General features: G+C 48.8%; 1 pseudogene; it reads left to right on the plus strand.

Moving 5' to 3' along the window:
* The first annotated feature begins 12,722 nt into the window (after window positions 1–12,722).
* On the plus strand, window positions 12,723–13,892 carry LOC136115603 (olfactory receptor 14J1-like; annotated as a pseudogene).
* Window positions 13,893–21,509: the final 7,617 nt, after the last annotated feature.

Here is a 21,509-nt window from a genome sequence, read left to right on the forward strand (position 1 = left end):
TTGGCCTGCTGCTCTCTTCTGAACAGGCCCAGAGGACCTGGACAGCATTTGCTGTGTCCCAGAAATTCGCCTGGAAGGTTGGGATATGGAGAAAAGGTTTGGTCTGTGAAGGGACAGACAGGTGCTGGTGGAACTGGCTGGTGTGACCATGAGACATCTCTCAAGCACCTCAGAAAAGTCCTGGCTCTCAGGGAGGTTGCGTGGTCCTCTGAGAAAGAAAAATATCATAAATGACTTATCATAGAATCAGAGAATAATTGTGTTTGGAAGAGACCCTTAAGATCATCATTCCAACCATAACCTAAATCTGGCACTAAACCATGTCCTTAAGAGCATCATCTATCTGTCTTTTAAACACTTTCAGTGATGGTGACTCCACAAACTCACTGGGCAGTCTGTTCTGTTGTTTCTAAACCCTTTCCCTGAAGAATTTTTTTACCTAATATCCAATCTAAACTTCCGCATGTGCAGCTTGAGGCCATTTCCTCTTGTCCTATCACTTGCTACTTGGGAGAAGAGACCAACACCCACCATGACAGAACCTCCTTTCAGGCAGTTGTGGACAGCGACAAGGTCTCCCCTCAGCCTCCTTTTCTCAAGCTGAACAGCCCCAGCTCCCTCAACCGCTCCTCATAACACTGGTGCTCCAGACCCTTCACCAGCCTTGTCACCCTCCCCTGAACTCTCTCCAGCACCTCAATGTCTTCCTTGCCATGAGGGGCCTAAAACTGACCCCAGGATTGAAGATGCAGCCTCACCAGTGCCGAGTACAAAGGGACGATCGCTTCTCTAGTCCTGCTAAAGCTCGAATTGGATCAAGGCTTGAACACCTTGGTGTAACCCAGTTGGTGACAGGTTGGACTGCAGACTCCTGAGGTCCCTTCAACCTCAATTCTCTTATGATCCCATGGTGATGTTGGGCTCTGTTTCTAACTGGTCAGACCAGATGATGATGGGGCAGGATCCACCTGTGCTGTAGGTGACCATCTAAACCAACATCTCAGCCAGGGAACCAGCCAACACCTCAGTGTGACTCGCTCTGGGCAAAGTGTGAGGAGTCCAGGGCAAGGAAGGTTCAGAGAGCATGGGGCGCTATGCAAGACACAAAATGATCTTGGCTTCTTGCTTGTAAACTCATTGTATGTCAGCTAATGTCAATGAAAATTAAAATAAGAAGAACTGAAGACAAAGATCCAAAGCAAAGGAAGGTGTCAACATACTTCTCATTTATTTATTTATTTATTTATGTATTTATTTGAGAGTCTTTCTAGGAGGGGTACATTTCTTTGAAAGAGTTTTCCAGAACTGGGCATGGATTTAGGACACAGATTTCTTCACCTCCAGGGACACAAACACCTGGTGCCAATGCAGGTGCCCCAGGAACCCCTGCCCAGGCTCCACCTGCATTACAAGGTCCTCTGGTCTCCCCAGGTCCTGTGCGACAGATGCCAATTCCAGGCAGGCACCTCAGGTACATTGGGACCCCTAAAACAGCACTGGCTGTTTATGGTGGGACAACTGATGACTGATGTCTGCCTTGAAAGGTGCACTTCTTTGTTGTTCTTTTTTGGTTTTCATTTCTGTTGGTTTTTTTTTTTTTTTTTTTATGTTTTTTGTGTTTGCTTTTTGTGTGTGTTTTTTTGGTGTGATTTTTGGTTTTGGTTTTGGAGTTTTTTACATATTACAACAAACAGAGAAAAAAAAAGCCAAAATCTGAATTAATGGGAAGTGTACTAAGAGCAGAAGAGATATCGGTCTTCCCCTGTACTTCTATTACCAACACTCTATTATTTCATCTCCCTCGTCATTCTGGAGTTCCCACCTCTCCTGATTCAATGTCCCTGTCAAAGGACAACTTTCCAGCACTGTCTGGACATTTGCCTTTCCCAGTGCTCTCAGGTTTCTCCTCCACTTGCTTTTTGGTCATTCAGTTCCTCTCAACTGTCTGGTTTCCGCTTCGAGCTTCAGGGAGTTACGAACTTGCCCCATTCTTTAGAGCTCTAATTAACATGGCAGACAACATGTTCATTGTGTTTATTTCTATCCTCTCCTATCTCTCTGTCTAAACCAGTTCTTGTATTGATGTCCCTTGTGGATGGTGGACCTCATCAGATCCAGCTTACACACACAGCTGAGGAAAGTGTTTTACTGTTTATTAAACTGTGCAGTGTTTGCACAGGAGACCAGGTGGAGCTGGTGCACAGGAGCTGCAGCATCTCCTGCAGAGCTCAGTGGAGAAGTCTGATGTGAGGAAAAGTGATGCAGTCTCTGGTGGCCAATGAGGGAACCGGCAGACTGGGGCTGGGGGGTGAGGAGCGAGGTTGTCCATACAGTGTCCAGCCCCAAGGGACTGTTCTCCTGCCTGTGCAGATGTCTTCAGGAGACCCTCTGGATCAATGTCCATTGTAGAATGCTGCTGTCACTTCTTCTATACACTGAAAAATGACAGAAAACAGCCTTGAAAGAAAAAACCCTTCTTTATGAAATCTTTGAAATCTTCATCAGCAAGTGTCCCATTGAAACCTCTCCAGTTAGTTCTACAAGTCTTGAAGATTGGAATGAAATTACTGAAAGAAACACAGCTCGTTAGGGCTTTCTGTGTTTTAATGAGCCCCATGGCGTATTTGGTGCTGAGTCCATGAACCTCAGATACCAAGCACAGACTGAAGAATCTGCTCAAGAAGTCCAAGTCAGAGAAAACTCCAAAGTACCTTGAAGCATTAATGGGCCCCACTGAGGGCTGTTACTGACAAAGCTTCCCCAGGGACTTGTTAGAGCAGATAATTGGAGGCTGTGATTGCTTCAGGCAAAGGCAAAGTGCAGCAGCTCTGATGCTGAGAAAACCCTTGGTTTGTTTGGTGAAGGACAATGGCCAAGCCTTGAGCCCCTGCCCCTAGGAAGGGAGATCCTGTCTCCACATGTGGCTCAGGGCTCTTGGTGGGGATGTGGGGAGTGCGATGCCCAGTGCAGGACAATGGTGTGACACTCCTTGGGGGTGCAAGGAGGCAATGGGGTGCCATGGCCATGACAACCATGTGTCTCCTCTTAGGCCTCACTGTCAGGGACATCAGCCACAGCCAAGGGAACAAAGACCATGGCTCTTGCAGGGACATCCAGCCTTGCCAGCGCCCTTGGCCATGTCCACCACAGTCCATCCTGCACTGTCCCAGGCCTGTGGCTGTTTCCGCATAGGCTGCAGACATCCCATGCACTTCCCCACCTTGTTCTCACCCCAGTGTGTCCCCACCTCTGCTGCTGTCTCTCCATCCTCACCAGCTGTTTCTCGAAACACAAAGCCATGGCTGATCCAGGGTTCCTCTGAATGATTTTCAAGAGATCTTGAGCTACTACTGTTCTTCCCTGTCCATGTTTTACCTCAACCAGAAACTAAGACCACAGCAGCTGCTCATATAGTCCCCCAACCTATGAAGTGCAATACGGAAGAGAACTGAAGAGAAGAGAGAAATCCATGGGTTCAGAAAAAGCATTTTAATAAGACAATAAAAATAGTGTTTTGGAATATACTACTAACATGCTGATACTACTATGTATATAATAAAATTAAATTAAAATACTAAATGAAATACAAACAAATCAAACTAAATTAAACTAAGAAAATAACTCAGTGCATTCCCTCATGTAACTCCAGTGACACGGAACAGCCAGTCCTGGAGAAGGGAGCACCTTGGTCCCAAACAACCAATCCCAGCAAGACAGAGCAAAAAGACCTAAGGGCCAATTGCAAAATGGCAGAACAGCAAAAGGCTGAACTCCCTCAAAACTCTCAACAGAACAGAACTTCCACACAAAACTAACCAAAGTAGCTGGAAGACCTGAACTAATGGAAGTACCTACCCAGCTCCAGCTTTATACTGAGCATGACACTAATTGTAGGTGTGAGACTATAAGGGGAGATTGGCAAGGAGGAGATTTGTAAATACACTTAAGTGACTGTACCTGGGTGTAGAAAAACACAAATCACACTGATTTTTGTTTAGCGTTGTGTGCTTGCTTCACAAGTGGAGCCTGTGTCTTTAGAGAACATAGACTTGTGAAATCTTAAAGACATCTTCTCAAACATCCTTGAAATTCCTGCTCTATCACAGGTAAATATGAAAGCCGTGTGGTAAACCGTGCATGCATGAATCCCTGATGTACAGGTGAAACCAGCAGGTCCTGGGATCCAGCCAGAACTGAGCTCTGCAGCACTTGTGCTCTTGGTTGTGTCACCTCTGCCCAGGTGCTTAGGTGCTTTTTTGGGGATCCCCCAGTTAGTGAGGTAAAGAAAATAATTTACACTTTGCATTTCATCTGCGGTTTGTGGTTGTTCCTGTGACCTGCCTGTGTCAGCTCACACATTTGGCATGTTCAGCATCACCAGAAACAGCCATGCCATGGTTTGTAAAAAGGTCGGGGGCTGGGGTGACCGTGCTGGTGACTCCCTGTGTTCAGGGATGGCCCAGTACTGAACACTGGGCCCCTATGGCCACTTTCCTGGATCAACTGGCTCCACCAGAGACATAGCCAGAGATTGATAATGGGGCAGTGGTTACCCCCCAGGCAACTGAAATGTCTCTGCATGTGTTGCCATGGGAAGCAGCACTGGATTCTTCTCACAAGTCAGCCAGCAGATGGGTTTGGTAATTATTACCCACTTTAAGAGATCCTGACTGTGAAGCTGTCACATTACAACATATCAATGGTTGTGTGCAAAAGTTTTGTCACTGTGTGCTGAACCTGTCAAATCAATGTCATTCCTCAGAACCTGGTGTGCAATGCAAAAAGGTATTAATTTGATGTGGGAGATGGGGATGGTTCATGCATTGCTTTTAGGATCCAGTCTGGACAGAGTAGCAGTAACGAGTGTCAAAATGCAGTTTTTGAGAGGAGTGCCTGCCTCACTCAAACCCTTGACTACAGCAGCAGTGACAACCGCTACAGGTAAGGGAGGTGCTCTAGTAAATTCCTTGGGGGAAATTTTGGCTGTAATTTTGGGACCCTCTGGGTGGTAAATTAAGGAAAGACAGAAAACCAAAATGGAATTACAGCATGGGTTATGAGGACACAGATGTAGAATGATCTTGTACAAGCTGGTATCCCACAGTCAGAAATAGATGGGATCAGAACATCAGAAAAGTTTTGCTGATGGCAAAAGTTAATGCTTATGCAAAAAAGCCACCTGTGCCTGGCCCCATCACCCGCACTGTGCCCACCCCACCTGTCAGCTCAATACCAGACCAGTTTGCCTTTATCTGGCAACAAAAGCAATGTACTTTCCAAGTATTGCCTCAGGGATACACAGAATCAGAGAATGTCTTGATTTGGAAGGACCCACACGGATCATGGAGTCCAACTCCTGTCGCTGCACAGGACACTCCACAGGTCACCCCGTGTGTCTGAGGACCTTGTCCAGTCTCTTCTTGAACACTGTCAGGCTGGGCCGTGACACCTCCCTGGGAGCCAGTTCAGTGTCCTGCACCTCTGGGTGAAGAACCTTTTCCTCACGTCCAGCCTGAGCATGCCCTGGCACATCTTTCTGCCATTCCCTCAGGTTCTGTCATGACATCCCCAGCTCTTCAAGCAATCTTGGGTGAAATCTCATCAGACCTCATCGAATTGCAGGGATCCAGCTGGAGTAGCAGATCCAGTACAATTTCCATATCATTTGGGAGTTTACCGTTCTCACAGCTGTGGTTTTCCAGTCCAGGGTTATGGGGGCCCACAAGTCCATCATCAGTGTTGAAGACCAAGGTGAAGCAAGCACTAAACACGTCAACTTTGCCTATGTCCCTGTTAATAAGGTGACCATACTCATCGAGTAATGAGCCAAAGTTATTTCTAGTTTATTTCTAGTTTATTTCTAGTTTGCTTTTATTAATACATTTAAAAAACTCTTTTGATTGCCCTTCACAGTATTGAACAGCTTCAATTCTAATTGAGCTTTGACAGCATGAATTTCCTCCTACAATAGCGAGCAGCATCTCTGTAGTCCCCCCATGTTGCCTGACAAACACAGTCCCTCCATTTGCCACCAAATGATAGCAGCTAATGTCGCACTCTGGTCAGGTACCATTTCTGTTTGCCATTATATTGATGATCATGGCAGTGTCACAATAAGAAACTGAAGTACCTGGCAAATCCTGAAATTTCATTTACAGGACCAAGACCGGGCAACTAATCCAATGAAAACACAGGGCCCTAGTGCTACTGCACTATTTTTAGGAATAGTTTGGCATGGACAGCTTAGAGAAATACCAAACAGTCCGGCAGTTTTCCGTACCAGCCACAGTAACACAATTGCATGCCTTTGGGGGATTTTTAGGGCATTGCAAAACTTTCATCCCTTTTATTTTTCTGTGGAGGTGGATTCGCCTTGTGAAGGGTTAATAGAAGAGCACAATAAAGTTGATACATTTAAGTCACAAAACAACAGGGAAGTAAATAATATGGCCTCTGCCAAGCTGCATGCTCAAGATCTAAACGTGCATATAGATTGTGGACATCAATCGGCTTATACTTCACGTGCACGGAACGTGGCTCACAATCAAAGCCCTTTGCTATTTTAGACTTGTAAAACATGCGCAGATCTTTGTGCTACTTGTACTCGGTTACATTTAAGGGCATTATGTAGGCCATGGGAAAAGATAAAACATGGTCAGTGGGCCTTGCATACCTGTCAGGTTGATTTTAACGGCCCCCTAACGCATCTAGGGGGTGGCAATATGTACACACTGCTGTGGATACAGTGTCAGGACTAATTACATGGGAGGGCGACAGTCACGGACTCCACACAATCCAATGTGAATTCAAGCAAAGCCGTTTATTGTTACAATTCTCTTTGAGCATCTTTTTGACCTGTCCACGTGCCATCCACGCATCTAAAGGCTGCTTGTAATTGGTCAGTAGCTACTGTTCACGCGCCGCAAACTAACAAATAATTGTATTTTACAAATCTGCACGAGCTCTAGTGCTAAGCAAAAAGTATCTACTAAATTGCTGACTTGCTGACTCTTCTTCACTTGCTCAAGGCTGCACAAAGTCACTTAAGGCATGGAGGCTGCTCAACTCTTGCTCTCTTGCTGGATACAAAGGCCTCAGATGCCTATTCACTACAGTTCCATACAATGTCCATTAACTTCAAGGAAATCCCTCAAATCTCCCACAATTTCGATCAATATATCAGCAACAAGAGGAGGGCCAAGGAGAATCTCCATCCCCTGGTGAATACAGTAGGAAACATAGTGACAGAAAATGAGGGAAAGCCTGAGGTGCTAAATGCCTTCTTTGTCTTTGTTCTGTCTTTAACAGTCAGAACACTTGTGCTCCAGGTCCCCATCCCCCTGAGCCAGAAGACAGGGATGGGGAGCAGAATGAAACCCAAATCATCCAAAGAGAAATGGTTGGTGACCTGCTACACCACTTGGACACCCATGAGTCTATGGGGCCAGATGGGATACACCCAAGGGTGCTGAGGGAGCTGGTGGAGGTGATCACCGAGCCACTTTCCATTATCTACCAGCAATCTTGGTTAAGTGGGGAGGTCCCGGTTGACTGGATGTTGGCCATGATGACAGCCTTCTACAAGAAGAGCTGGAAGGATGACCTGGTGAACTACAGACCCGTCAGTCTGCCCTTGGTGCTGGGCAAGGTTATGGAGTAGATGATCTTGAGTGATATCACAGGATTCATATAAGAGAACCATATGATCAGTCCCAGTCAACATGGGTTTTTGAAAGGCAGGTCCTGTTTGACCAACCTGATTCCCTTCTATGACAAAGTGATCAACAAGATAAGAGAAAGGCTGTGGATGCTGTGTCCTTAGACTTCAGCAAGGCCTTCGACACCCTATCGCACAGCATCTTCTGGAGAAGCTGCAGCTCATTGCCTGGATGGGTGTATCTACAATGGGTAAAGAAGTGGCTGGAGCTGTGGTGGACGGAACCAAATCCATTTAGGGACCGGTGATGAGTGGTGTCCCCAGGGCTCAGAATTAGGCCATTTCTATTTAATCTCTTTATCCATGATCTGGATGAGGAGATCAAGTGCACCCTCAATAAGTTTGCAGATGACACCAAATTGGGTGGGAGTGTTCATTTGCTGGCAGGTAGGAAGGCTCTACAGAGGGATCTGGACTGGCTGGATCAGTGGGCTGAGGCCAATTTTATGAGATTCAAAAAGGACAGGTGCTGGGTTCTGCACTTGCGTCATAACAACCCCATGAACGCTACAGGATCATGGAAGAGTGGTTGGAAAGCTACTTGGTGGAAAAAGATCTGGGCGTGTCGATGGGCAGTGGCTGAACATGAGCCAGTGTGTGCCCAGGTGACCAAAAAAGCCACCAGCGTCCTGGCTTGTATCAGGAATAGTGTGACCAGCAGGACCATGGAAGTGATCACCCCCTGTACAGGGCACTGGTGAGGCCGAACCTTGAATCCTGGGTTCAGTTTTGGGCCCTTCACTATAAGAAAGACCATGAGGAGCTGGAGCGAATTCAGAGAAGGGATCAGAGCTGGTGAAGGGTCTGGGGCGCAAGTCTGATGAGGAGCGGCTGAGGGAGCTGAAGCAGTTTAGCCTGGACAAAAGAAGGCTGAGGGGAGACCTTCTCACTCTGCACAGCTCTCTGAAAGCAAATTGTAGCATAGAGGTTCTTGGTTTCTTCTCCCATGTATCAAGTGATATGATGAGATAAAATGGCCTTAAGTTGTGCCGGGGAAGGTTCAGGTCGGACATTAGGAAACATTTCTTCATGGGAAGGGTTGTGAGGCAGTGGAACAGGCTGCCCAGGGCAGTGGTGGAGTCACCACCCCTGGAGGGGTTTAAAAGACTTTTAGACGAGCTTCTCACGGACATGGTTTAATGCTAGAGTTGGGTTATGGTCGGACTCGAAGATCTTGAGGGTCTCTTCCATCCAAAATGATTCTATGATTTGGTGTTTCTAATCCAAGTCCCAGTGTGTGCAAAAGTTTCCTTCATAGAAGAGAAAGAGTGACTGGTAGAGAAAAACATAAAGCTGAAACTGAATGTCAAGAGCGTGGGCAAACCCTGCTGTCCCCACGGTCAGAGGGAAACAGGGCTAGGAAGTGCAGACCTGGCAGTGGTGTCTCTGCTGCCCTGGAGGGCCTTGATGGACATGAAGGTGATCTCCATGACTGACAAGGTGCTGCTGACAGGCCCACTGTGGAAAGTGTTGGTCCGTTCCTCAGCTGTATCATCAAGGGGGTGAGTGAAGGCTGGTGGAGAGAAAAAACAGAAGTTTAAATGTGTAGACACATACGTGGAGACTCCAGTGCAGTGTGCTTCCTATTCATAGACCGCCTTACATCTACTGGATAGAGAAATGACGGACCTGCCACACTCCCGTGGTGGCAACCAGTTTGTTTCACAAAGACACCGAGTCTGTCTGCAGTGCTGTCCGGGGTGTCGGTCACACATCAGTGTGAATGGGGATGGCTGTCCCGTACAGGACCATTGCTGTCCCTGCCCAATGCAGGAGGGGTGTGCGAGAGCCTTGGCACCTCACGTAACACTGCAGGTCTGTAACTGGCAGTAGAAGGAACAACTTCCCTGAGTATCATCAGACAACGTGGGGATTTTCATGACACCGCTGCCATTACAGTCAAAGGAGCTGGAGTCAACCCAGCTGATGGAAAAGACAGAGAGAAACTTAGCTCTGTCTGTGGTTCCAGACTCCATCAAATAAATCCCTGCATAAGCTGCCCCAAACATAAGAAATAAAGATTCTCTCATCCTGAGAGTGGGTATCTGATGTCAGTTCTATTGACCAAAGAGATTCCCCACCACTCTACAAGAAGTTGCCCCCAGATGCAGCCTCTCCTCTCCACATTGCTCCACTCAGCTTGCAGCCAGCTCCATGTACTGTGCATCACAACTGGCACTTCACATGTCACCTCATCTTTGCATCTCAGCACATCAGTCTTGGCCTCTGCCTCCATTCATTAGCACGGGACCTGAGACAAGGAGCTCACAAGTCAGTGTCTATTGCGTGTGCACCTGAACTGAGGCCAGAGGAATCCATCTCCTGTGGGTTTGTGTTGTGCGTGGGGGTAGCTGAGGACTACAGACATGGAATGGGGGTAGAATTTCTTCCCTCCCCTCAGAAAAGGCAAATTAGATCATTTCGTGCCCCTGTCTGGTCGTCATGTCCAAAGACGGGAAGTGAAAAGCTGATTCCTGGACCATAATATTTTTCAAATGAGAGAAATGACTCTGCAGGAAAAAAGTGTCTCTCCTCAGCTGAGACAAGGAAATCAGTGCTGACTTGAGCCTGTTTCACAGCAGGTTCCCCTAGAGCTCCAGGGACACCACAAGGGAGCCCAGAGAGGACAGAGAAAGGGACATCATGGGCTGCTCCTCTGTTGCTAAGCTGGGACCAAGGGAGTTCCTGGCAAGCGGCAGCGCTGCAGAGAGACAGCTCTGCCCAGGAGCAGCTCCTCTGCACAGCACAGCAGGGCTGAGGGCTCTGCCTGCAGCACCGAGGGCACAGGAGCCAGGCAGAGAGAGGGGAAAGGCAATGTAGGGTTGTAGGTTGCTGAGGGCTCACTGAGAGACAAATCTTCACAGTCCTAAAATGGTAAGTCTTTGGCTGTAGAACAATGCTGCTGCATGTCCTGGTGGTATCTCCTCAAGTTGGCACATCCCACAGTATTACAGGATCTGCCAGGTCTCTCACACAGTATTTCTCATGTAGAGGAGAAGAACATGGTCCAGAGCAGGGCTTCCCTGCTGCACCATCAATGGGAAAGGGCATGACGGCAACTTCTCCTGAAGATGACTGCAAGGGGGAGCACCCAGGGGTTCCCAGGGCTGTCCTGCAGAGCAGGGTGCATGCCCCCGAGGGCTGTGCCGGGGCAGGGACTCTGCCGTGTGCCACGGTCAGCGCTCAGCCTGCCCCGGGAGATCCCAACAACAAGGAGGGGAGAAGATGTCAGTGGAAGGAGCAAACCCTATCAGGGCAGAAAAGATGCTTCTGCCGTGGAGAGGGTGCTGTATGAGTCAGTGCTGCTCACAGCTCCAGATCACCCCCAGGATTTTTCCAAGGGGATGCCTCAAGGACAAGATCAATGCAAGGGTTACCAGACAGATAAGGAGCTTTCCTGAGCCTGTCTTTTCAGCTTCCTCTCCCAAGGGGTGGGGGGTGCAGGAAAGGATAAAATGAAAATGAGCTCTCATGATTAAACAAGTCACTGAGACTCCTGAACTGCAACTCTGAGTGATCAGTACATCTGCCAGAAGGTTCATAACATCCCTTCACCGCCCCTCTGCCTGTGCACAGCACCTAGATCACCTTTGCTGGACCCGTCAGCCTAGTCTGACCTGTCCTGTTTTCCAGCCTGCAAACAGGAAGATGCCCCCAGGCAGTGCCCTGTGAACAGGCAGGATCTGTAGGGCCAGGGGGAGGGCACAGAGGGTTTGATGGGGTCTGTGAGCACTGACAGGGAAGAGACATGGACAGGGAAACACCTCCCAGGGGGAGAATCTCCAGGCAGCAGGGAAATGATCAGAAATGGGAGGAAACTGAACCCAGAATTGTTATGGGTGGGAGAACAGAGAAAAGTCCCTGTGATCCCCTGCAGTGCAGATCCCTCCTGTGAGCAGCCCCCTGGCCTCCTGTCCCACCCAGCAAAGCCTCTGCCCTCAGGGCCGGGGGCTCCAAGGCATGAAGCAGCTCCTGTGCAGCCAGAGCTCCAGTTCCTCTGCAGAGCACAGGGGCTGAGAGCAGCTGCCCGGCAATGTTGGTGTGTGGGAGGTGGCTGCACAGCTGGGGAAGGGTGACGCTGTCTGAGTGCCCGGCTGCCTCTGCCCTGGCCTCTCTCACCCCCACCCTCACCGCATTGTCCTTCTTGCTCCCCTGCTCTGGGTCACTGCTGTTGGGATCTTGTTCTTGCTGTCAGGCTCTCTGGGGATGGCAGTTTCAGCTGCAGAGTCACAGCCTGATCTTGTGGGTCATTTCCTGCAGGTGTGTCCATGGGAACACATGTCCCAGCTTTGCTCTGACCTGTGGGGTGTGGGCAATGCAGTCTGTGGGGCTGGGGAATGAACTGAGTCTCCTTGAATCAAATGCCATCATTAGGACCCTTGGCTGTCTCACTAAGGTTTCCTTCCAAGCTGTGAGCTTCTATCCAGGATGCGTACCTGTCCTCCAGCATCTCTGTGTTATCTGAATCGCCATGTAGAAGCACAGAGATGAAGCATCAGAGAAAATGCTGTTTGCTTTGTGAAAAGAAGTCGTGCGTGTCCTGGGCTAAATGTGGGGTGCTGAGACCTTAGGAAAGGGTGAGGCATGTCATGCTCTGAGGTGGGTCCTTCTATTCTTAGCAGTGCCTGGTGGCTTTTCAGGGTAACATGGGAGTGTGATCAGGCTCCATCTCAGAAAGGTGCTAGCCCAGGGTAGCTGGAGCCAGACAGAGGGACAGACCAGCTGCCCTCACTCTGCACTGACCCACAGGCATCCTCACAGGACTTGCTCTAATTTCCCGGAGTGCAGCAGAAATGCTGAGGGTTTCTGACGCCCAACAATACTCTGCAGTGAATATGTGGGGAGATGTAAAGAATCCTGGAACTCTTAAACTGCCTTCACCATCTCTGTTCCTTATCACTGGAAAGCAAGTGCTGACAGCCCTTCTGTATTAGCAGAACCAGGACAGTCCCCACCGTTCCCGTGGCCCCATTTCTGCAGAGCTGGGCTGAATTATTGAGAGCCCATGGGCAGAGTCCCTGCTCTCGGTTGCACATTTTCCAGCGCCAAGCAGGGTTCCAGCCACAGTGCTGGAGAAAGTTCTCCTAGAAAAAGAAAAGGGTATCTGTGTGTGACAGGGGAGGGTCTAGGGGAGTTGGTTTTATTTTTCGGAGAACTCTCCCCTGGCTTTTCACTGCATTTTTTTTTCTCATGACAGCGCCCCAATGCTCAGGAAAAGCAAATGTCCAACACCAGCTCCATTACCCAGTTCCTCCTCCTGGCGTTCACAGACACATGGGAGCTGCAGCTCTTGCACTTCTGGCTCTTCCTGGGCATCTACCTGGCTGCCCTCCTGGGCAACGGCCTCATCATCACTACCATAGCCTGGGACCAGCACCTCCACACCCCCATGTACTTCTTCCTGCTCAACCTCGCCCTCCTTGACCTGGGCTCCATCTCCACCACTCTCCCCAAGTCCTTGGCCAATTCCCTTTGGGACACCAGCGCTATTTCCTACACAGGATGTGCTGCCCAGCTCTTTTTTTTCTTGTTCTGTGCTACTGCAGAATATTCACTTCTAGCCATCATGTCCTACGACCGCTACGTTGCCATCTGCAAACCCCTGCACTACGGGACCCTCCTGGGCAGCAGAGCTTGTGTCCACATGGCAGCAGCTGCCTGGGCCACTGGGTTTCTCAATGCTCTGCTGCACACAGCCAATACATTTTCACTGCCACTGTGCAAGGGCAATGCCCTGGGCCAGTTCTTCTGTGAAATCCCCCACATCCTCAAGCTCTCCTGCTCACACCTCAGGGAATCTGGACTTATTGTCTTTAGTGCCTGTTTAGTTTTCATGTGTTTTGTGTTCATCGTGGTGTCCTATGTGCAGATCTTCAGGGCCATGCTGAGGATCCCCTCTGAGCAGGGACGGCACAAAGCCTTTTCCACCTGCCTCCCTCACCTGGCCGTGGTCTCCCTGTTTGTCAGCACTGCCACGTTTGCCAACCTGAAGCCCCACTCCATCTCTTCTCCATCCCTGGACCTGGTGGTGTCTGTTCTGTACTCGGTGGTGAACCCCCTCATCTACAGCATGAGGAACCAGGAGCTCAAGGATGCCCTGAGGAAACTGATGACTGGATTATTTCCTTATAGCTATAAACTGCCCATCATCTTCTGTTTAACAGTTATAGTGTAAATTGTTGTAGGCCCAGCCTGTCTTCTGTATTTTTTGTTGCTGCTTATGGTTTTTCACATATGGTAATATTGTCATCCCCTTTCCAATTCACTGTCTTCTTTGCTTACTGAGGGGCTGTGTGAATGAGAAGTTGTGCTCTATGGGTGTTTCAACAAATTAAAAGGCCTTGCAGCATCTATTTTTTCCTGAGATCCTTTCCACAGGGCCTGTTTGGAGCTGCAGGGACAGTTCCTGCGGTGGGTGGAGAGGAAAAGAGTCCATCATGGTAGCACAGACAGGGAGCACCAGCGCTTGGCCTTCCAGAGCTATTCTGGTTCCACTCCCACATTCTCCTTCTCATCCCTTTTGTTCGTGCAAGGCCTGAGTGCTCTGGCAGCTTGGTCCCGTCCTGCTGTGTGTCAGTGCTGTGAGCGCAGGCAGGGACAGGCAATCCGCACTGCTGTGACAGAGCTGGACTCACAACAGCCTTTCCAGATAGAAAGGTGATTTCCTATGGGCAGGGCTTCAAGGTTTAGGTCTTCTTACAAAGGTTCTCTCAAGAACATGCTCAAGAAACTGACCCACATATGAAACACAATTGTTCAGCTGATCAGAGTGTGTGTACAGGGCTGGCACACAGCAGTGTCCTCTCACAGCCAGGCCTCTTGCCAGAGACCTGCAGGACCAGCAGAGCAGGGGCTGGGCTGTGCACTGGACACCCCACAGCATCTGCCCCAGGGCATCGTCATGGTCTGGCCCCGCACTACCAGCCCTGGCCTCTCTCCCCAGCTCACAGACATTGCTCTCCCCTCCATGGATGGACACTGAATGAGTAGGTCAGAAATCCATGTCTGCATTGTACAGATGAGATGTGAGCATGCACATCATGTACGAGAGGTGAGATGAATCCAGGTGAACACTAACGACAGCAGCTATTCCTGGGGGTTCCATGAAGGCCTGTGGCACAGACAGTGTCTCAAGGTCACTTCACATTGGGAGTAACAGCCCAGGGGAAACCACCCACTGGGATCTTCTTCCTTGAACTTACGTCCCCGTGTCCATTCCTCATTACGTGGCACATCTCAGATGTGTGCAGAGCAGGTGACACAGCACAGGGCTGAGGTTTCTCCCATCCCTTTGGAGTGGCAACAGGAGGCCAGAGAGAAACTGAGACTACGGCCTCTATGTGCAAAAGGGTCAGACTCTGTCTGTGAGCATCCCTGGGTGCAGAAGGAGTCCTGAGACCAACTCAGATATGGATGCCTGTTGGAACCGTGGCATTTCTGTGTGTTATTCCAGGAACAAACCTCAGTGGCCCAGTGAGATTCATCTCAGCTGCTGGGACAGGCTCATTTCAAGTGCTCTCTCACCCTTGCCCATGATTCTGGATTGTGCTACCAAGAGTGACAGCAGAATCAGAGAAGTTCTGAGGTCCTCAGGAAAGGAAGATGTCAAACCCATCTTCAAGAAGGGCAGGACGGAGAATTTGAAGAATGAAGGGGTGGCCAGCATACCTCTGTCCCTGGGAAGGGGATAGGCCATGTCTTCCTGCACCAGTTTCCAGGAACCTGAAGGACAAGGAAGGGATTGCTGAACAGAAATGAGCGGAAAACCCAATGAGTCCCAAGAAATGCTCTGGACCCATTCCAGAACTTTAGACCCCCAGGAAAGAGCTCAGTGACGGTGCAGCCCATCCAGCTGCATCTGTGTCCCTCACTGAGCAGCACAACCAGTGTGCAGTCACCCCATGGTTCTGCAGCCAACCTGCTCTGCAGAGCATTACTGCCGGTTTGGGGCCCAGTGGGGAGAACAGGATGGGACCAGGAGCACCAGAGCAGATCAGAGGAGGGATGGGGGAAATCACACAGGAGCTGACCTGGGCTGGAAATGGCCTTGGAGAGAAAAATGCTGTTGTTCAGCTGCCCCATGATTATACCCAGAGTTTAGGGTGCAGGGCCAGAAATCCTTGCTGTCCTGGTGCTTCACCAGGCCTGGGAAGTAGCTGGAGAAGGATTGGTGTCCCCCACTTACCATCTCTTAGTGCATCATCCCTCATGAAGGGTGGCATGGAAAGCAAGTCTGAGACCCTGTGTCAGGTCTTGCACTGAAGAAAGTATTCACCCAGAAACCACATCATTTTGCTCTGGTATTTCAGTGCTGGTGCTCATCACTTGTTCTTAAGACAAACTTATGCATCCCTCTTGTTAACCTTACCCCGAAAGTCACCCCTAGACAAGGCTCCTGAGCTGGGGTTGAGCTGGAGAACTGGGGTCCAGCTGTGCCCAGAGGAAGGACAAGGCCTGTCCTGGGTCCCCTAGAGGGCTGGCAGCCTCTGTGGCCTCCACCAGAAAAGGCAGCATATAGGAAACTGTAGACCATCCCCAAGCCCTTTGGAGGCCCTTAGGAAGAGTTCCTCTCTCCAAATATTCAGCACAGCTTCTTGCTGCATGAACAACCAGGAGAAGCTGCCCAGATCCCTCATTCCAGTCCCCATCTCCTCCACCCCATACAGGAAGTGCCCTCCCCCTTGTCACTGAGGTGGTTCCAGGGACCCAAGAGACACCTGTGGGGAGGAGATGTTGGGTAGGGATATGGTATCCTTCAGTGCTCCTCATGGTACCTCTTGCTGGGCTTTGTGCCACTGCTAACAACCCTCTGAGCCTGGATGTTCAGCCAGTTCTCAGTGCTGCTAAACAGGAATATGCCCATGAGCACATTGGGCTGCACTGGGAGGGGCGTGGCCACCCAGACAAGGGCAGTTATTGTCCATCGTGACTCAGCACTGGTGTGGTCACATCTGGAGCGGTGTGTCCCAGTGTGAGGTTCCCCATTCTGGAGGAACGGGGAGGAGCTGTCGTGTGGCCAGAGAAAGTCTGGGTCATGTGTGGAGATGCTGAGAGACCCAAACTTCTTTAGCCTGGTGAAGGGGAGGCTGAGGAAACGTGCTGGTTTTACTGAAATTGAGTTAATTTCCTTCATGCATTTTGAACCTTTCTCCTTCACAGCCAGTACAGTCTTTTGTTTAGATTTCCTATGAGAACAGTGAGATAACGCTGTTTCTTCCCTGGGATAGAGTTAATTCTGTCTTTTAGCAGCTTTACAGTGTTTGCCATTTGCTATGAAAGGAATGTCAGAACTCACTGAGATCTCGTCTGTTGTCAGGGAAACCAAGGACTTCTTTGGCCATCCAGCTGGGGATGCAAATTGGCAGGAGGGGACACAGACAGGACAGCACCTGGATTAACATGCAGGCTGATCAATGAAATATTCCCTATGATTAGCATCATACTCATTCTAAAGCTGGAGCCAGCTTTTAGGGCTTGTTACATCCGTTACTTTGGGTATTACAGCTGGTTTGGTCGTTCCATTCAGAAGTTTCATTCTGTCATGAGTTCAATGTTAGTTCAGCCTTTTGCCATTTTGCCATAGTGCAGTTGGCCTTTGCACCTTTTTACCTGTTGCCCTTTTGCTTTCTCTTGTAGTTTAGGACCAAGTGTTCCTATTTTCTTAATTTAATTTATCTATCTTTATTTAATTTACCTGGACTATTGTCAGTGAAACCAAGGACTTCTTTAGAGTCCAGCTGCAGGTGCGAATTGACAGGAGGGGGCACAGACAGGGCAGCACCTTGACTGACATCCAGGTCAATCAATGAGCTATTCTCTACCATTAGTGTCATGCTTGGTATAAAGCTGGAGATGTCTTTTCCAGCCAGTTACTTTTGGTTTGCCGGCTACTTTGGTTGGCTCTGTTTGGAAGTTCCATTCTATTGGGAGTTCAGTGTTAGTTCAGTTTTATGATGTTTTCCTGATTCTCATTTGGCCCTTGGGCCTCTCTGCCTTTTGCACTTTTACTTTCTCTTGCTGGGATCAGCTGTTCAGGACCAGGGTGCTCTCTTCTTTGGGGCTGCCTGCTCAGCACAACTGGAGTTATGTGGGGGATTGCACTGAGTATCATATATTTTACTTTACGTGTATTTTAGTATAAGCATATTAGAAGTAGCAGTGTATTATTTTCATTGTCTTATTATATTTTTTTATAAACTCACAGGTTTCTCTCTTCCCTTTCAGTTCTCTCTCTTATCCCACTTGAGGACTGGGAGCAGGATGTGAGCAGCACTCATGGTCTTAGTTGGTGGCTGTGGTAAAATCATGACAAGAAAAGGTAGTAGTAGCTTCAGAAATGTTGAAAATCACTTTCCAAGATTATGGCACTTTTTCTTTTTAGTAGAGGGAAACAGCATGAGAAAGGAAAACCATCAGAAACTGCAGCTCTGGAGCTCCAGAGTGGAGCTCAGGATAAAGAAATGTCATTCTGAGCACAGTGCTGTGGTCATTCAGAAGGACCCCGGATCAGCCATGACGTTGTGTTTCCAGGAACAGCTGGTGACGATGGAGAGACAGCAGCACAGATGGGGACACACTGGGGTGAGAACAAGGTGGGGAAGTGCATGGGGTGTCTGCAGCCTGTGGGGAAACAGCCACAGGCCTGGGACAGTGTAGGAAGTACCGTGGTGGACATGGCCAAGGGCACTGGGAAGTTTGGATGTCCCTGCAAGAGCCAAGGTCTTCATCCTCTTGGCTTTGGCTTGTGTCCCAAGGCCTAAGAGGAGACACATGGTTGTCATGGCCATGGCACCCCATTGCCTCCTTGCACCCCCAGGGAGTGTCACACCATTGTCCTGCACTGGGCATCGCACTCCCCACATCCCCAGAAAGAGCCTGAGGCACACGTAAGGAACAGGATCTCCCTTCCTAGGGACATGGGGTCAAGGCTTGGCCATTGTCCTTCATCAAACAAACCAAGGGTTTTCTCAGCATCAGAGCTGCTGCACTTTGCCTTTGCCTGATGCAATCACAGCCTCCAATTATCTGCTCTAACGAGTCCCTGGGGAGGCTTTGTCAGTAACAGCCCTCAGTGGGGCCCATTATTGCTTGAAGATACTTTGGAGTTTGCTTCTGACTTGGACTTCTTGAGCAGATTCTTCAGTCTGTGCTTGGTATCTGAGGTTCATGGACTCAGCACCAAATACGCCATGGGGCTCATTAAAACACAGAAAGCCCTAACGAGCAATGTTTCTTTCCCTAATTTTCTTCAAATGTTCTAGACTTGTAGAACTAACTGGAGAGGTTTCAATGGGACACTTGCTGATGAAGATTTCAAAGAAGATTTAATGAAGGAGGTTTTTTCATTCAAGGGTATTTTCTGTCATTTTTCAGTGTATAGAAGAAGTGACAGCAGCATTCTACACTGGACATTGATCCAGAGGGTCTCCTGAAGACATCTAGACAGGCAGAACAGTCCCTTGAGGCTGGACACTGTATGGACAACCTCGCTCCTCACCCCCCACCCCCAGTCTGCCGGTTCCCTCATTGGCCACCAGAGACTGCATCACTTTTCCTCACATCAGACTTCTCCACTGAGCTCTGCAGGAGATGCTGCAGCTCCTGTGCACCAGCTCCACCTGCTCTCCTGTGCAAACACTGCACAGTTTAATAAACAGTAAAACACTTTCCTCAGCTGTGTGTGCAAGCTGGATCTGATGAGGTCCACCATCCACAAGGGACATCCACACAAGAACTGGTTAAGACAGAGACACACGAAAGGATAGAAATAAACACAATGAACATGTTGACTGCCATGTTAATTAGAGCTCTAAAGAATGGGGCAAGTTTGTAACTCCCTGAAGCTCAAAGCAGAAACCAGGCAGTTGAGAGGAACTGAATGACCAAAGAGCAAGTGGAGGAGAAACCTGAGAGCACTGGGAAGGGCAAACGTCCAGACAGTGCTGGAAAGTTGTTCTTTGACAGGGACATTGAATCAGGAGAAGTGGGAACTCCTGTGTGACGAGGGAGGTGAAATAATAGAGTGCTGGTAATAGAAGTACAGGGGAAGACTGATATTTCTTCTCCTATCCTTAGTACACTTCACCATAATTCAATTTTTTTCCTTTAATTTTTTTAAATTAATATTTTAAAAAAAGAAAAAAACAAAAAAACAAAACACAATCAAACCCACATACAAAGAAAAAAAAAAAAAAAACACAATAAAAAAGTGTACGTTTCCAGACAAACATCAGTCATCAGTTGTGTTACCATAAACAGTCAGTGCCATTTTAGGGTCCCCACTGTACCTGAGGTGCTGGCCTACGATTGGCAGCTATCACACAGGACCTGGGGAGACCAGAACACCTTGCAATGCAGTCGGATCCTGGGCAGGGCATCTACACTGGCACGAGGTGTTTTTGTCCCTGCAGCTGAGGACATTTGTGTCCTAAATCCATGCCCAGTTCTGGAAAACTCTTTCCTATTCAAATAAAAAGAAACTCCCCTACAAGGACCTTAAAATAAATAAATAAGTAAATAACTAAGTCAGTAAATAAATAAATAAATAGATTTATAGAAGTATGTTGACACCATCCTTTCTTTTGGATCTTTGTCTTCAGTTCTTCTTATTTTAATTTCCATTGACATTAATTGACATCTGATGGGCCTACAAGCATGAAGCCAAGATCATTTTGTGTCTTGCACAGCGCCCCATGCCCTCTAAACCTTCCCTGCCCAGGACTCCTCACACTTTGCCCAGAGTGAGTCACACTGAGGTGGTGGCTGGTTCCCTGGCTGAGATGTTGGTTTAGATGGTCACCTACAGCACAGGTGGATCCTGCCCCATCATCGTCTGCTCTGCTCCAGTTAGAAACAGAGCCCAACATCACAATGGGATCATAAGAGAACTGAGGTTGAAGGGATCTCAGGAGTCTGCAGTCCAACCTGTCACCAACTGGGTCATACCAAGGTGTTCAAGCCTTGATTCAATCCGAGTTTCAGCAGGACTAGAGAAGTGATCATCCCTTTGTACTCAGCACTGGTGAGGCTGCACCCTGAATCCTGGGGTCAGTTTTAGGCCCCTCATGGCAAGGAAGACATTGAGGTGCTGGAGAGAGTTCAGGGGAGGGTGACAAGGCTGGTGAAGGGTCTGGAGCACCAGTCTTATGAGGAGCGGTTGAGGGAGCTGGGGCTGTTCAGCCTGGAGAAAAGGAGGCTGAGGGGAGACTTTGTCACTGTCTACAACTGCCTGAAAGGAGGTTTTATCATGGTGGGTGTTGTTCTCTTCTCCTAAGTAGCAAGTGATAAGACAAGAGGAAATGGCCTCAAGTTGCACATGGAGAGGTTTAGATTGGATATTAGGAATAAATTATTCAGGGAAAGGGTTTTGTAGCAATGGAACAGACTGCCCAGTGAGATTGTGGAGTCACCATCCCTGAAGGTGTTTAAAGGACATACAGATGAGGCTCTTAGAGACGTGGTTTAGTGCCAGATTTAGGCTGTGGATGGATTCAATGATCCTGAGTGTCTCTTCCAACCATAATTATTCTATGATTCTATGATAAGTCATTTTTGATATTTTCCGTCTCAGAGGAAGCACATCCCAGTGCGGCATTTAGATGGTTTCTTGGGGAAGTTACTCTCAACATGAAGTGACCTGAAAACACCGCCCCACAGGCCTCCATGTCCTCCACAGCGATAGCTGAGGCATTTGTGCTCATTTGGGCTCATTTGCCCCCACAAACACTGTGTGCATGCTCCCATCTGCTTGCTGTGCACACTCAGACTTCTGACCTAGTCATTCAGAGTCCTT

Source organism: Patagioenas fasciata, unplaced genomic scaffold (assembly GCF_037038585.1).
Source record: "Patagioenas fasciata isolate bPatFas1 unplaced genomic scaffold, bPatFas1.hap1 Unplaced_278, whole genome shotgun sequence".
In the NCBI taxonomy this organism is placed as follows: domain Eukaryota; kingdom Metazoa; phylum Chordata; class Aves; order Columbiformes; family Columbidae; genus Patagioenas; species Patagioenas fasciata.